We start from the raw sequence: 17,043 nt of genomic DNA, 5'->3' as shown, positions 1-17,043 counted from the left end.
TGAGCGTCTGCAGTTGATCCACCCTAAACTGGAGCACAGCCACTTTGGCGCTCATGTCCATAAGAAGAGCGTGGAGGTCTGAGGGACAGGGCTGAGGCTCCGGCACATTCACACTCACAGGTTTGTCTTGTTCAATGATCTCATTGTCCTGAAGTTCAGCTCCCGACAGAGAGCAGAGGAGCAGCAACAGACACAACACACTCACTTTCTCCATTGTGACCACGACTATGAGCCCCACAGATACAGGCTCACTCTTATATACAGACTGTAATCTACCACTCAACATCACACTTTGGTTTTATTGGTTTGTTGTTTTGGTTGTTTTATTGTACACGTGGACAAGACTTTAGATAACATGAACTACTTTTGAAATTCCTGTACATCAAATCATAAAACAAGCTTTGTGACCCACAATAAGAGCTTGTCTCCTTGGCATAGATAATCACATACCTTTTTATGATTGTTGAATGTGTTATGTGTGTCAGCCCCACTGTCATCTGTTGGTGCAGGGTCATTTCCAAAAGTCATTTGGCAGAGAGTTAAATGTTATACATGTGAAAAAAAAATCTACTCTACAAAATATATTTCACAACACAATGGCTATGTTTACACAGTCAAATAATTCTGAATAACTTGAGTCAACCCTCTCTACAATCAGCTAAAAAAAGCAGTTGAAGAAAGTCATTCTTTGCTGTGGTCACTTAGCTCAATATCAAACATTCCTCAGCTAATCCAGGCTGAGTCACATCCACCTATTTTCACTGTTAACAGACGGTGGATTTTCTAGCAGCGGAATTCCGTGGTTATTCTTGGTCAATAATCGACTCATTGGGGCGAATAAGAACAAACAGCCAGAGGGGTTCAATGTGTTTAGTGTGTCTAAACATTAAGGCAATCACACAGTCACAATGCCATTTTCAGAGTGAATGTCAATATACCAAACATCAAATGAAAGGTCACGACACAATGTGAAAGACAATTCAGTGGTGTGGTGCAGTTGTGTTTCCATGGGTGCAAAGGCAAAATAAATGTCAGTTAAAACTGAGCACAGACTGCACAATTTTTTCAGTCCTAAAATTTTGTGAAGCATGCGGGGTCCACACTACACGACTTTATCTAGCACGATTATAGAAAGAGGTTTACACATAATGAGTGCGAATCGTGAGAGTGGAAACACTAACTCAAGTCTGTCAAACGTCTGATGCTGCAGTGGTGCATCTCTGTCCTCTCTCCTGCTTGGTTTCTCTTTTTGGAAGAGAGAAACTGACCCAAGATCAGCAAAGACAATGGCGCAGGTACAAGTCTTACTGAACTTATTTATAGGTCTCTCAAATGGAAATAAAAGTCGGTGACACGAAGAAGCGGGATGCATTTCCAATGGATTCAATATGAGTTGGAGATGGACGGACATTTGCGCCACGATGGCAGAGACAGCGAAGAGAAGTAGCTGAATAGAAGTCCAACTCCAATCACAGTAAGAGCCCTAAACTCTGACCGCAGTTTAAACGTAGCTGGAAAAGGTGTTTCATTGTGAACCTTTGATGATGTAATGCTGTGCTATTTGGTGGGGTCTTTGTGGGGCTCGCTGTGGCCATTAAGTTGTTAGTGCCACTGTTGTAATAGAGCAGAGGTCTCCAACAGGCCCACGAAATGATTCAATCCAGCCCCTGACTTGAAGAGCACAAATTCCTGTTGAAAGAAATAACCAGAATGCTCACTCCAGCCACTAGGGGGCAGTTTAAAGAAAGAAAGGCAAGAATTCAAGAAATCATGTAGTTTGTGCTCAGCTTAAGCTACTGTAAATGATACACCAGGGAATGAAGGAAAACCAAGCCAGTGATGTGTCAGCAGCAGATATCCTCACAATCTCGGGTTGGACACAAGGCCTGTGGTGCGATATAGCCACTTGACCCAGAACCCTGAGGCCCACTGGGGTCACACTGGGAACAGCAGGTGCCCGCTGAACGTGCTTTGGTGATTTGGATCGTCAAAGATCCTTGTGTTCTGCCACAGAAACAGACTCACAATATCTCCAGCCTGCAGTAACACAGTGGCTCCGTTTGCAGACTTGGCCCATCCATTTCTCTGCTGTTCCCACGCACAAGCTATATGCTCTCCATTCCTCACCAACACAACCGACGAAGCATGTGGACCTCCTTCTGCAGCTACGTAGAACTCGAAGTGGTAAGCTCCTCTCACCGGGGCAGTGAAAAACCCTGGATGATTTAATGTTGTATTAGTATTGTTGTATTGTATTGTATCTGTGAGTCCATTCACCTGTGTTCGGGCTGTAGGCGTTTCCAACGTTTGTGATCACGTATCTGAAGACCAGTGTGGTGTGGCAACTGATGGGGCCGGTGTGTCCTGAGCCTGACGCCAGTAAAGAGACAGAGAAGGCCACTTGTTCCACTGAAAAAAAAATCATAAAACAACAAATGTGCAAACCTTTCGATAGCCTTTAGTAACCTATTGTAATCTTACAAAAACAATTCCTTCACAGCTTGCAGGTACTGGGCTCTATATCCGGGTTTGATTCCCGGGCGGTAGGGGGTCTTTCAGTTTGGAGCACATTCTCCCTTTGCCTGCATAGGTTTCTCCCATCACCAACGACATGTACAATAGGCCAGGTTGAGTGATTCGGTAGCAGACAAACATGATGCCGCCGCTTTAAAACTGAATAACTTGAATTCTCACCTTGGTTGAGCATCTCCAGCTGCTCTGTCCGGGATTGAAGTGCTTCCAGTTTGGCGCTCATGTCTCGGAGCATGGTGTGGATGTCTGATGGAGGCACAGTCACACTCTCAGGGCTGGCTTCTATTTGTTCGATCTCATTGTCCTGAAGTTCAGCTCCCGACAGAGAGCAGAGCAGCAGCGACAGACACAACACACTCACTCTCTCCATTGGGACCACGACTGTGAGCCCCAGTGAAACAGTCTGTCAATTGTAGACGGACTGCAGCCTTAATATATGACTTATTATCAACGTTTGATAAGATGGAATTCTTCAGAGATTCTGCTATTGTTCCTGTCAGCTGGCAAACGTTTGCACAACTGCAGCGGAAACAAGTTAGCCTTGTGTACTCCAGCAGCTTTAAACAGACTAGATTCAGATTGGTCATTTTATACTCACTACCGCCACCTCAGGTCTTACTTGTAACTGCAGGTTCTATTTTAAGGTCGTGCATGGAAGTAACAACTTTTTGAGTGACAGTGCAGGATTTTAGAGGCAGTTGTTGTGAACAGGTCTGGGCTCATTCTACACATTAGGACCATGGCTGGAACATGTAGGGGGAGGAAAATACATGATTTTCAAATTTTTAAACTCCGTATAGTCCCTTTAAGCGTGTTTGTTTTCTTGAGTGAGTGGCGGGAGCCCAGTGCCATGCTCTTCCTGGGTAGGCAGGGTGGGGATACATAGATGCAAATGCAGGTGCAAATGGACATTTCCAGAGCACCAAACATACAAAGGCCGGCCATGTGTGAATTGCTCAAAAAACAGGGGTCGGCCCATTAGTCCAGCGTCTCATTATTCCGAAAATGTCCCATTGAGTAGGGTTGAGTTGAAAAATAAAATTAGGTTCAGGAAAGAGTTCACTGACCTTAAAGGATCTGTATCATGCTATTTTAGCCATTCCAAAGTTAAGTATAGGCATGTATATGATATATTGTACCTCTACCATTATGGAGCACTCATTTTTGTGATAAATATAAGTGTTTTCTGGAGGTATTTTTCAAACCCGGAAGACAAAACGCTTCGATTCAGTTAACTCCGCCCCCTCTCTCCGCACATACTTTACGGTAATATAAATAAACAACAATAAGTGAAGTTACTTCACGATGCAGTTATACGGAGTTGACATCTGCAACACAGCTTCATAAATGGCTAACACACAAGCTAACACACACAAGCTAACACGCGTTTGGATTGACTCACCGCTCTGGTCCATCGCTGTTTATATTATGGGACTCGTGTTGGTTCTAAAAGTTAATCCACTTTGATTTTGGTGAAGGTTCCCCAAACATCCATCAAGAGACAGTTACAGAAAAACACTATTTTGGTGATAGTCGCTGAATCCCGGAGAAAAAAACAATTTCTGACGAGTGGCCTCTTCTTTAGGAAGGTTGAATAGACTCAGTCCTCGTAGCCAAACGCGCTTCTTTTTCTCCGTAACATTATCGCAAACATGACGTCTGTTCAGACGCTCAGGGGATGTGTTTGTTTTGGCCACAGCTGACCTGGAAGCACCTCGGGCACATCCTTTTTATTTTATTTTTTTATTTTTTCCCTTTAACTTTCTTACAACAGAAATAATGAAAAAGCTGGTTTACAAATTAAAATCAGGCCGTAAGCATAGAATTAAGACATTACATTGCAGATGCCGAGCACTTCCGTTCCGCTGTGACGACACAACTGAGCAACTCAGTCGTTCACCAGCAGAGGGCGGCGCAGCTGCTCAGAGAGCAGGATTCAGGAGGATTGTCGAGAACTGCGTGTATGAAGCCAAAAAACACTCTGGGGTATTTTTGATAAGGAAATAGCATAACAACATGGCTAAAAGCTCCAAAAAGTCGATGTTGCATGATATAGGAGCTTTAAGGTTAGGGCCAATGGTTGTATATGGCTCTCTAATCCACAACTCAACTGGGTTAAAGATGTCGGACAAATGGTACCTCTGCTCAATGGGACATTTTTGGAATAATGAGACATCAGACTATGGGTTGTTGGACCAAAAACACTGAAGTCCTAACTACACAGGAAGGCCACCATAAACAGTTTAAAAACTTATAAAAATATATAAGACATAATATGTCACCTTTAAAAAATGCTGCCAACTATCACAAATAATTCATGAAATATAAAGTCTAGTTCAACGCTATTGACAGGCACACACTTCAGATATATTGTGTTAGTAAAGTTTAGTCTTTGTTGGTGTGATGTTAGAAATATATTGGCCTGAATATATTTAATCTGCACTCTGTCTGTATCCGTTCGTCAGACTTTAAATGACCCAGTCCTGGTCGATGCACCTGTTTCTTTGTCTCCTTAGAAACATTGATTTTTACGTGCGTTCACCACCAGCTGCAGGAGGATTTTTACCAGGATATACGCGATGGACCAAATGGGAACACAAACTGAGCTACATGCACAGCACAGTGAAAGTTTTGTGGTGAAATATAAGAGGCTGGATCTGAAATCTCATTGTCAGAGAATTACATTTTGTTTTATATGTTTTATGTTTACTTTTAAGGGCTATGGCTTTGTGTGATTGTTATTATTGTTATCAAATCCAACTGTAGATGTAACAGATCAGAAAGTCTAGAGAAAATTAGACAATGAAACCGGAAAATCGTGTTTATTTCATTGAATGATTGATAATAAAGACCACCTGAAGTAAAGTAAGAAAGAATGTTGGTATTAAAACCTAAGTACAGAAAGCTTGAGAACATAAACAACAACAGCAATATAACAGCGGAAAAGACAGAATAGAAATAATAAAGACGATGAATAACGATCCAACTTGGTTGTAAACAGCGATGTAAAGACAGAGTCTCACATGGGGAACAGCAGGTGACCACTGAACGTGCAGTGGCGATTGGTGTTATCAAAGAGGTTTGAGTTGGCCCACTGACGCACAAACACAACATCCCCAGCCTCCAGCCGCAGAATGGCTCCGTTGGCTGGGTTGACCGATCCACTTGACTGTTGTTCATAAACAGAAACTACAAGCGCTCCGTTCTTCATCAAAATAGCAGCTGTAGGACGTGACCAACTTGAATATCCATGGATATAGATTTCAAAGTGGTAGGCTCCTCTCACCGGGGCAGTGAAAACCCCTGTAGGAGACATTGGTATTGGTCAAACATATCACTTGTAACAAATCAAGTCATTTCATTCATTCATTCATTATAATCCACAGTTGTGATGTGACATTCATGAGCAACCGGCTCTTTTGAACTGGCTCTACTCCCAGTAGAGAGCCGTAAATCGTACAATACTATTGTTATAATGTCATGAATCATATTTGTGACTTAATTCACCTGTGTGTCGGTTGTAGGCGTTTCCAATGTTGGAGATCACATGTCTGAAAATCAGAGTGGTCTGACTGTAAATAGGTCCCTCACCGTATTCCATCAAAGAGGCTGAGAAAGCCACTTGTCCCACTGAAAATAAGAGAAAAAGTAAAAACATATCTGAAGTAGAAGTAGCAATCTGTTGTTTGGAAATTATATCTGCCATAGCACTAACTGGAATGCAAGGGAGACAATAACATAAGTAAATGTGATGACAGAGAAAGTACAGGGAGTACGAAAATGGTAACTAAGAAGTTACAGAAAGAGATGAGAAAGGAGAAAGTTAGCGCTCGCACGCCTAAACACGCTCGCTGCACATACATTGTCACAATGTGGAGAACAGCTCGAACCGACCTTGGGCGATTTGAGATGAACTCTGCAGACTCACACAAACAGATGCCCCCCTTGCATGGGAGGCGTCAGGGAGTTTATAAAAAGTGTAAGAGACAAAGCAGTGGCAGAGATCTCTCACATGGGGCCGCAGCGCTGTGTTGTCTCAACGTGGAACGACCTGCTGCTAGTGAAGCGTAACTATTGTTTGTATTTACGTGTGATACCAATTCTCAATAATAATTAATGATTGTTATATCTGTTTAATGTCTTTATTTATCAACGGTATGATCCAAAAGAACCGGATGAATTGCTGGAGATGGGTAATACACAACTAGAAGGCTAAGAGATAATGTAACTAAAAGTCCAACACTGTATTTAGATTTTTTTTAAACATGGTATAGTAGAGATAGGTAACTTTATTGTCACTCAAGGTACACACAAAGAACTGCGCAACAACATTTCTTTTGATAAGTTTGAGTTTTTTGCTGAAAGACATTTATATCATCTTGCATCATTTGTAGTAAGCAAGTAAGTGCACTCTTCTATTCGTTTGTTAAGTGTGATGTCACGACTTCTGTTTCCGGCTACTAGCAGACCGGCAAAAAAAAACATTTTAAAAAACTCTTAAAAACAACAGTCAATATTTCTGAACCTACTTATTTCTCAGACTCATTAGCCAAAAAAGCCGCACCTTTTGCTAAAAAAGTATTATTTACTAAAGTCACTACTTCCGGGGTTAGCGTAGCTGCTGAGCCGTTGGCATTTTTCTCCGCTAACCCTGATGTACAGATTTTGGTAAACATTTTTTAATAGCAGTAGGTACAGCATTTTTGGCTAATGGGACTGATAAAGAAGTATGTTCAGCAAGTCTCTGTTGAGTTTCAGAAATATTGATTGTGGTATTAAAACGTTTTTTTGTAGTTTCTCGCACATCTGCGGACGCGGAAATAGAGCTGTGACGTCACCACTTAACGAACGTATTTGTTCAGTGAGCCACAATAATAGATGTCGTAATTGTAACCCACATAAAATTGTGCCTTTTCAGAATAGATTAAATAATACATTTCTAGTTGCCTGCCGTGAATGCAACACGTGACCACACCCGCGCGCACCTTTTTCCCTCGCGAGATGTCCATCGCCAATGGGAGAGAGGCAACAGGACGGCCGCAACAGGTTAGTTGGTAGTTGGTTTTCCGTTGATTTAAACTAAACCTCTGTTGTACATTCTACGCTTGTAGAGTTCGCTAACCGCCACTGCAGACGCTGGGGTTCTCGCTGTGGGACAGATTATTGAGTGGAAATCGGTGAGTCTGATGCGTCAATGTGTTATTGTTTTGATGTAGCGCATTGCCTTGTTTGGAATTGTCATGCTGGTATTTTAGATGTTTTGATACCATGAATGTTTGTGTGTGCGTAACACTTTATAGCCGAGGGTGTTTTTGAGATGTTTTATTGTAATGCAATTATAGTTGTTTGTGTGTGTGTGTGTACACAGGAAGGAAAGAAAGTCTAGCTAGCGTTTGCGATGTTTACGATGTTTACGATGTTTATTGATTTGGTCCTGTTTATCTGAACAGGCCAGTTGCCCTGTCGGGTCCACTCATGATGGCGAGCTGAGCCTAGAGCCCGAAGAAACAATAATCCCATCCTTCTGCGGTCTGGTAGGAGCCGTTGTGGTCGGTCCTCTCCCAACTTTTCTTTTCCGCCTTTCGCGTCCACATGAACTGTTTTACGCGTATGGACAAACTCACCAATCTCCCGAATAAACTCACTGGACACTGATCCATCCTTAGTGATGGACTAAGAACACAAACTTATTGTGGACGGAAGTGTCGGTTAGGTTGGAGCGACACGTTTTTGTTGTTTTGGGTTATAGACTGAACTATTTTTGTTGTTGTTTGTTGTTGGAACACCAAATGCTAACTCAGCAAGGAAAAAAAACAAAGTGCATTTCTATACAATGTCTTGTCCATGTCTACCTGCAGGATTGTAAATATTGTAAATAATCTTGTATATACTATTTCCACTTAATAATAAGGCAAAGCCACGTAAACGCAATAACGACTTGTGTGTTTTGTTTTCTGCACCTACACCTCCCTGAGCGCATCTAAATCTTCTGGTCCAGCCCAATTTCAATCGAACTAGTATTTACCCATAAATGCTACATAATACAGACGTAGGTATGCAGGGATTAAAAACAACTGTTCCCATTCCTTCAGCTGTGCTCCTATCAGCACCTGGTTTGGCTAAAGTTAACCTACATTGGCCGTTGGTCAGATGGACAGGACACATTCTCAAAAGGGCATTTGACCAAAAATATAAAAAGGGGGTGTCCACATGACAATATAGTTTATAACTAAGGCGGTGGGCTGCTGAAAACTCCATGGTGCTTTCTATGGTAACTTTTTCTGTTGTTTGCTTTTGGCTAATTTTTCTGTCATTATGCGCATCCACATGAAACAAGAACGATCTCATCTCAAAGCTTAATGCCTTTTCTTTCAGCATGTATGGACTAAGGTTCAATTATGTTCTCATAATGGTCTATTATGATTGGTGCCATTATTAAAATATATGTGCATGATGTTGGTCAGTGGAAAGGCCTTTCTGCCATAAAATAATACAGTGGGTTTGTGAATCCAATTACTGCCAGTTGCTGATGAGTTATACAATGTGTCTGTTTGGAACAGTCTGTTTGGAGATTTATTTAAAAAAAATATATATGTATGTCTCATTCAGAGTTGATTTGGCCCCTGCCTTCCAAATGAAATGATCACATCATCATCAGAAGCAAAAACACAATTGTTTTTTTTGTTTTTTTAAAGTCTCACCTGCTCTGTCTCTCCTCAGAGAATCCATGTGGGTTTCAGTCACACTGGTCCGTGCCTTCAGACTGTGTAGTTCAGCAGCTTGGGCTAAGGTCAAGAGGGAAATAATCTAAAATTAGCATTGACAACATCACACTCACAAATATGACAACGTATACTTTTGTACAGTCCTTGAAAAAGTTTGAAGATTTGCGTATGCACACACCTCTCAGTTGTTCCTTCATTGGATCCAATTCTCTCATTTTAGCAGCTTGTTCTGACCGAGAAAGGGTGAACATAGAACATGAAAGAGAAACATATTAATATAACAATGTGGTTGTAGAGTATGTCCCTCCCTGCAGCGCAAGTAAAGTGACTTGGTGAGGACCATCTCACTTTTGGGAAGGTCGGCTTCGGAACGTGTGTGAAAAAGGTGTTGCAGGATCAGTGGCATCCCATCCTCATCCCTCCCAACCCTGAGTGAGAGACGGGACGAGGCCACGATGCACACCCTTCATATGGTTCTCAAGTGGTATGGCATCGGGCCCAACCAATACCTCTGGGAGAAGGCTGTGACTCAGATAATGATATTTATTGGAAATTATTGGGAGTCTGTAAATCTACAGTATTTTTCCACATTTTTGTTGATTTTAAGAATTGAATAAACCTATAAAGTTAAGGTAAAGGTATATTTGGGCGGTTTGCATGTTCTCTCTGCATAGGTTTCCTCAGGGTACTCTGGTTTCCTCTAACACTGAAAACATGTACAATAGTTGAATCCTCCGGCCAAGTGTTTCTGATCATCAGCCTGGCTCCACATCTGGAGATGGGTCCCCGAGCGCTGGCCCACGCTGACTGCTCACTGCTCATACTGGTCGCCCGAGCAGCATCGAAGGATGGGTCAAATGGAGAGAATTAAGGGGATTACCAAAGTATAACTTGACTTATCTGAGTCACAGGCTCAGGCCCCTTGAGTCTGAGCCTGGGTACATACCCGTGGCGTTTGCGCTGGGTTCAAGCGCAAATGCCACGGACCAAGAAGGGCAACACAAATAAACATGACATGTCTTTTATCTACACAGGCTTTTAGATTGTTTTAAAGATCATGACGTTTTTTCTATTGTTGTTTTTATGTCTGATTTTGTGATTGACACTTTTCAGGTCAAACAATTGTCCTTGCCTGCCATACCAAACTTTAAATAAACCTAATCTCATTCAAATGGTCTGGTTACTTCAAGATATGATTGTATACTTACTGTTCTAGGTCTTCTCCATTAAATGTAGATCGTTTACGATGTATAAAATATGAATATCCTAATGCTTAGGTATTCTAATAAAGACTGAATATCTTTCAATCTCACCTTGGTTGAGCGTCTGCAGCTGCTGGATCATCAGTCTGTTCTCGGCCAGTTCAACATTCATCTCTTGGAGCACAGCGTGGTCTGAATGAGGCTGCTCCGGCACATTCACACTCTCAGGTTTGTCTTGTTCAATGACCTCATTGTCCTGAAGTTCAGCTCCCGATAGAGAGCACAGCAGCAGCAACAGATACATCACACTTACTCTCTCCATTGTGACCACGACTATGAGCCTCAGAAATACAGGCTCTCTCTTATATACAGACTGGATCATTCATACCCTATATCACTTATCTTTACTCATTTACTGTTATTGGTTTGGGGCTTTGGCCAGTTTTATCTCACACGTACACTGGACTTTAGATAAGATGAACTACTTTGAGATGCCATGATTGTTCCAGTAAATCAAATTGTAAACTAAGTCACAAAAAAGCTTTTCTTGGCGATGATCATTGATGATCATTTATCCCACATAAAGACACGTAACATACAGCAGCCTCCATTACCACATTTGTTTTTGCAGAGAGAAACAGTAAGTGTTTATTGTGACTTGCACAATTACACCCCTGTTCATATGTACACATTTATAACTTGTTTATCTCCACTATTTTAATTACCTGGAACCATCAGTCTGAAAGAGATAAGAAGTTGTTTTTCTTTGCTCTGGGCTTCCTCAATAAAACTAGTGCAGCTAAAGGTAAGAAGTGGAGGAATTATTATAATTTTTTTTTAAATTTAAATTCCAACACTAGTAGTCGATGTTAAACTTGCCAGCAAGCTGAACTCTTGCAGTATATTTGAGTTTACAAACACACGAGTATCCATGTTGAACTGTTCCTGTCTTCACCATTCAGAACAACCAAAAAAGACAGTAATTAACAAAGCGATGATGACAAAAAGGATGCCCTCCCGGGCTATAGCTAACGTGGCTTTGAGTACAAAATAGATGTGTTATTCTCTCACCGCTGAAATATTGTAGCTCATAGTCAGAGGAGTAGCTTGCAACAGATTTGACAGAAACAACCAAGAGAATATAGTCACTGCACCAGCAGTGACAAGGTGCAATGACAATTGGCCGTCACATACCCCCTGAAAGTAATAGTAAAACCAGTTCTGTGATGTCCTGGTGCGGCAGCAAAGTGGAGCTGAAAACCCACGAGAACGAGAACCCCTTGCCCTATCACACCAACCAATGTCTCTTAAAGCTACGGTTCAATCAAACCACATGTTTGACAACGCGCTAGTCTATAGCAGGGGTTCCCAAACCTTTTGTGTCCGAGGGCCAAAATGAAAAGTTCCTGTGGGTCACGGGCCAAACACGACGATGTCAAGCGTGAAACACATATAACTGCATATAATAGTAGTTACTTTATTTTATTTTTCGATAGCCTATGCATTTGTTTTTGATTATCTCTATGCAAATAACATGCCATATTAAAACAAATGTTAACTCTGGCAAAAGCCTAGTTTATAGCCACAATATCTGTAAAAAGAGCTCTTGATTCACCGATCGAGCTACACTACCATCACCGATCGAGCTACACTACCACCCTCACCTCATCAGATTTGGGTAATGACCGAAAGGACAAGATCGCAGATACAAGCACCGCGTGGAAGGCCCAGGACGTGCTGTTGGGACTACTGTATGTCTCTGAGATGGCCTGGTGTCGCCTCGGGGGCTGCCCAGAGGAGGTGTGCGTGGATCAGGAAGTCTGGACATCTCTGATAAAGCGGAAGAAAATGGATGGATGGATGGATGGATGGAATGAAACATGGAAAACATTGCCCAGTGTAGAGCTGGGCAATTTAACCAAAAAATTAAATCTGTATGGACAATTACGATTTTAATTGATTTTCATGGAAATAAACTACTTTTTAAATGGCAAGATATTTCCGTATTGACCCTGATTACACTTAACCATGAGTTCAACCCAGCACTTTGTAAAGTTGCTTGTTCTCAGTGTGAAGTGAAAGGATTACATTCGATACAGGATTTATTTATTGAAAAAGTGTTTGCGTCTTTTGATCAGTTGTGTCAGAAATATCAAATAGCCAATGCAGATTTTTTCAAATATTTACAAATCTGTAGTTTTGTTAAATCAATGTTCCCATCTTTTCCTCTCCAGCCTCCCAGCTCAGATATGAATACTATACTTCTAAAAGATCAGTTTAAAAAAGGGTCAATTTCTAAAATATGTAAAGAACTTTCAAACATAGAATACATGCCTTCACTTGATCACCTAAAAGAAGCTTGGCAACAGGACATTGGAATAAACATCACTGCATCTCAATGGACTAAAGCTCAAGACGACGTCCACTCATCTTCAGTCTGTGCTCATCAAGGACGGCTCCAATTCAAAGTTCTGCACAGGCTACACTTTTCCAAAGCGGTCAGGAACAGGCTTCACTAGCTCACGCTTTTTGGAACTGTCCGAACAAAACTGCTCACTGGACGAAAATATTTAAATTGTGGTCCGTTTTTGGAGCCCGGTGACAAATTTAAACACGTATGAATGTAGTATGAGTGAATGGCTATGTAGGGGTCTGAAAATCGTCATATCGCATGTTTTCAAAAGCACAAATTAATCGAATTATTTTGATTTATCACCCAGCCGTAGCCCGGTGTCTCACATGGGAAACAGCATGTGGCCACTGAACGTGCTGTGATGATGGGGATTATCAAAGATGATTAATCCACTCCCCAGACACAGACCCACAACATCCCCAGCCTCCATGACTAGAGTGACTCCATTGGCTGATTTGCTTTGTCCACTGGTCTGATGTTCCCACGCACTAACAATGTGCTCTCCGTTCTTCTGCAGCCCAACTGCTGAAGCGTGCGAACCACCTCCTGCACCAATATAGTACTCAAAGTGGTAGGCTCCTCTCACCGGGGCAGTGAAAAACCCTGTAGTATGTAAGGTTATGTTAGTGAATTAAAAAGCAGCACAACACAATTCACTGTAAGACCTGTGAGTTCATTCACCTGTGTGTGCGTTGTAGGCATTTCCAATGTATCTGAAGACCAAGTTGGTGTCCGTGTTGAATGGTCCAAGGGTTCCGGAGCCAGATGCCAACAAAGAGGCTGAGAAAGCCACTTGTGCCACTGGAAATAAAGCAGATATTTAAATTTGAAACCTGCACATAGAGCACTCTATACTAAATACATAAAAAGTCTATCAGCAAATTAGAGTTCAGTTTAGCAGAGAAATGAGATGTGGGTAGAGAGTGGGAGGACCGCAGGCCGCTCACTGCAAAGTCAGATCCGAGATGAGCGTGAGGCGGGCGGGGAGGGATCCATCACTCAAATGCACATATTGAAAAAATAAAATTGATCAGAAACTGTCATATTGACTGGAGAGAAGTTGCAGAGGTCTGCAGTAGTTGCAGGGAAACACTGCAAAAGGGAAACACAAGGCTTATTATGATGACCGCCGCTGATTCTCTCTTCATTCACCAGGAAGTAAACACAGCACAGTGGCTCTGAGACGTTGTAAATAGTACCAATAGTAACAAAATACATGTTCTGCCGTTACGTAGCCTATTTACGATACAAATTTTGAGTAACTGTATTCCGGTAAAGTTACTCTTTGATTAGGTATTTAGATATTTATTAACCTCTTATCACCCGACTAAACCGAACGCATTTCGCTATAGGCCGGTGTAACACCTCATTTGAAAGCTAAGACCCACAAAACTGATCTTTTTCCTTGCGTTGTTGCTGTGTCGTGTCACCTTTTTTAATGTTTTTGTTTTGTTTTTTTTGTTACATTTTTGTTGAGTTTTTGTCACTTTTTTGTTGAGTTTTTGTCATTTGTTGGTTGAGTTTTTGTCACTTTTTTGTTGAGTTTTTGTCACATTTTTGTTGAGTATTTGTCACATTTTTGTTGAGTTTTTGTCACTTTTTTGTTGAGTTTTTGTCATTTGTTGGTTGAGTTTTTGTCACTTTTTTTGTTGAGTTTTTGTCATTTGTTGGTTGAGTTTTTGTCACTTTTTTATTGAGTTTTTGTCACATTTTTTCTTGAGTTTTTGTCACATTTTTGTTGAGTTTTTGTCACTTTTTTGTTGAGTTTTTGTCATTTGTTGGTTGAGTTTTTGTCACTTTTTTTGTTGAGTTTTTGTCATTTGTTGGTTGAGTTTTTGTCACTTTTTTTGTTGAGTTTTTGTCATTTGTTGGTTGAGTTTTTGTCACTTTTTTGTTGAGTTTTTGTCACATTTTTGTTGAGTATTTGTCACATTTTTGTTGAGTTTTTGTCACATTTTTGTTGAGTTTTTGTCACTTTTTTGTTGAGTTTTTGTCATTTGTTGGTTGAGTTTTTGTCACTTTTTTGTTGAGTTTTTGTCACATTTTGTTGAGTATTTGTCACATTTTTGTTGAGTTTTTGTCAAATTTTTGTTGAGTTTTTGTCACTTTTTTGTTGAGTTTTTGTCATTAGTTGGTTGAGTTTTTGTTACTTTTTTGTTGAGTTTTTGTCACGTTTTTGGTGAGTATTTGTCACATTTTTGGTGAGTTTTTGTCACTTGTTGGCCAAATTTTTGTCACTTTTTGGTTGGGTTTTTGTCACATTTTTGTGGATTTTTTGTCACTTTTTGAGTGCTTTTTCCCCAAGAAGCTTTTTGATTAGGGTAGGAGAAAATGGGATCCGTTTAGGTGGGAGTTAACAGGATCAAACAAAACTAGTGCGCTACAGTAAAAAAAAACAAAAAAACAAAAACAAATGCTGTGCAGTGCAGGCCATGCGCTCGTTAAGTGATAAGTTTCAGTTTCGCTTTCCAGACACGGCAGCTAAAACACTCACAGGCAGCGCATTTGATGTGAGGCTCGTGTTTGTGCTGATCCTGGACACTATTACACTTGGACTCCATTGGAAACAAAGCTTTTGAGGCGGATTATGACCAAGATTGGATCTTACGCATCTGTCTGGGGCACTGGATCTTCCCTCGTGCAGCCTGGTCGTCTGCAGGACTCCGCGAAACCTTTACAAAGCCACGCAGATTTGTTTTTGGAGGATGTAACTCTACAGGTGTGGAGCGTCTACAGCCTTCAGTTTAGCGGTAAGTGATGATGACACGCATGTACTCTGTGTTGAGGTGTGCGCATACACACATGACTGGCACCACCTCGCTTAAATATTAAGAAATATAGACTCAAACCTGCACCGTCACTTTCGTACGGTTCATATCGGTGCATTGTTACACCCCTACAAATTAGTATAAATAAAGTTCAGGCACAGCCGGGCGCGCGCACAATGACAACTTGATGCATTAACAAACAGCGGCCCACTCCAGCCCTCCACCATCATGTACAATTTCTTTCAAATTGCCCCAAGGCTTTGAGAATAGAACCATTTCAGTTTCTCTGAATTGACAATTCAACCTGAAAAGACTCAAAGACAGAATGCGTTAGGACAGTTTTATTGAACCTGAAAAATGATTTTGGCTGCAGATATACAATACATGGTGTTGATTGATGATAGCCAGAATCTTCCCCGGATACTGGTGGTGGTAGGACGAGACCCGGGCGGCCAGTCGACGACGGTGAGTAGAGCCAAGGAGAGGCCAGGCAAAGGCGGGGCGGAGGAGGGTCACAGCACAACTAGGAAATGTTGGAGTGATTGACCGGGGAGCTTAAGAAGGGATCCTGGCGATGAGTGGCTGAAGCAGCATGAGCAGCTGAGATGATTGGCTGACGTGATTATGATTGGTAAAGGCTGCCATGTATAACGGTGATTCACAAGGACATGCCTTAATCTTTTAATCTTCAATGAAGGAAGGTTGGATGATGATCAAATAATGGCATCTCAGAAACAGCTTAATATTATAGAATTATAGAAGAAAGAGATTCAGGTTTATGTAGTGTACCAAACTCGGTGACTAATCGTGACAGAAGGTCAAACTACTTTCCATTACTGTTCCAGTAAATCAAATTGTCAAACAAAGTCTCAGGGGCCTAGGACAAAAAGCTTCTCTCCTTTTCAAAGAAAGTGAATAAGATATCTTCACTTTAAATGATAGAATGGGATGATTTTATTAGAAATTGAAATTTTAGTGATCTTACAGTGTTTAGTGATATGATCAATCTCCTTTATATTTATTGAAACACAATGATTAAAGGGGGCCTATTATGCAAAATCGACTTTTTCAAGCTTTACATCATGTTATTAAGTCATTCCCTCATTAAAACTATGCCTGAAGTGTTGCCTTAGCACATTCACGTATTTTCGAGTAATCTGTAGAAACTCTGATGGCGGCCATTTTAGGGATAAAACGCCTGATTCCTTCAGGAAACGCCCTCGACCTCCAGGATACGCCTCCGACCTTTCGTCACCAGCCGAGTAACCAACCACTGCTCCTCAGCAGAACCCCCTCCCCGCAGTGTCTAGCCCTAAGATGTAAACAGAGTCATCATGGAGGATTAGCTTCATGTGTTGTGAACCGGAGCCACAGCAGACTTTTACAAAGACACACATCAGTGT

At 41.3% G+C, this 17,043-nt stretch overlaps 2 long non-coding RNA genes across 3 annotated transcripts in view; both read right to left on the bottom strand.

Moving 5' to 3' along the window:
* LOC306964185 overlaps positions 1–17,043 on the bottom strand; it is a 186,932-nt gene that overhangs the window by 33,267 nt on the left and 136,622 nt on the right. The gene's annotated exons all lie outside the window — the stretch shown is intronic.
* On the bottom strand, positions 6,110–10,610 carry LOC306964188. Its single transcript, XR_013792959.1, has 4 exons — positions 10,571–10,610; positions 9,436–9,486; positions 9,234–9,317; positions 6,110–6,162 (listed from the first exon to the last, which is right to left on the bottom strand). It is a non-coding gene; the product is annotated as an uncharacterized lncRNA (long non-coding RNA).

The sequence above is a fragment of the Gobius niger genome (genome assembly GCF_951799975.1).
Source record: "Gobius niger genome assembly, chromosome: 6".
Classification (NCBI taxonomy): domain Eukaryota; kingdom Metazoa; phylum Chordata; class Actinopteri; order Gobiiformes; family Gobiidae; genus Gobius; species Gobius niger.
This window is presented reverse-complemented; position numbering and strand designations above follow the sequence as displayed.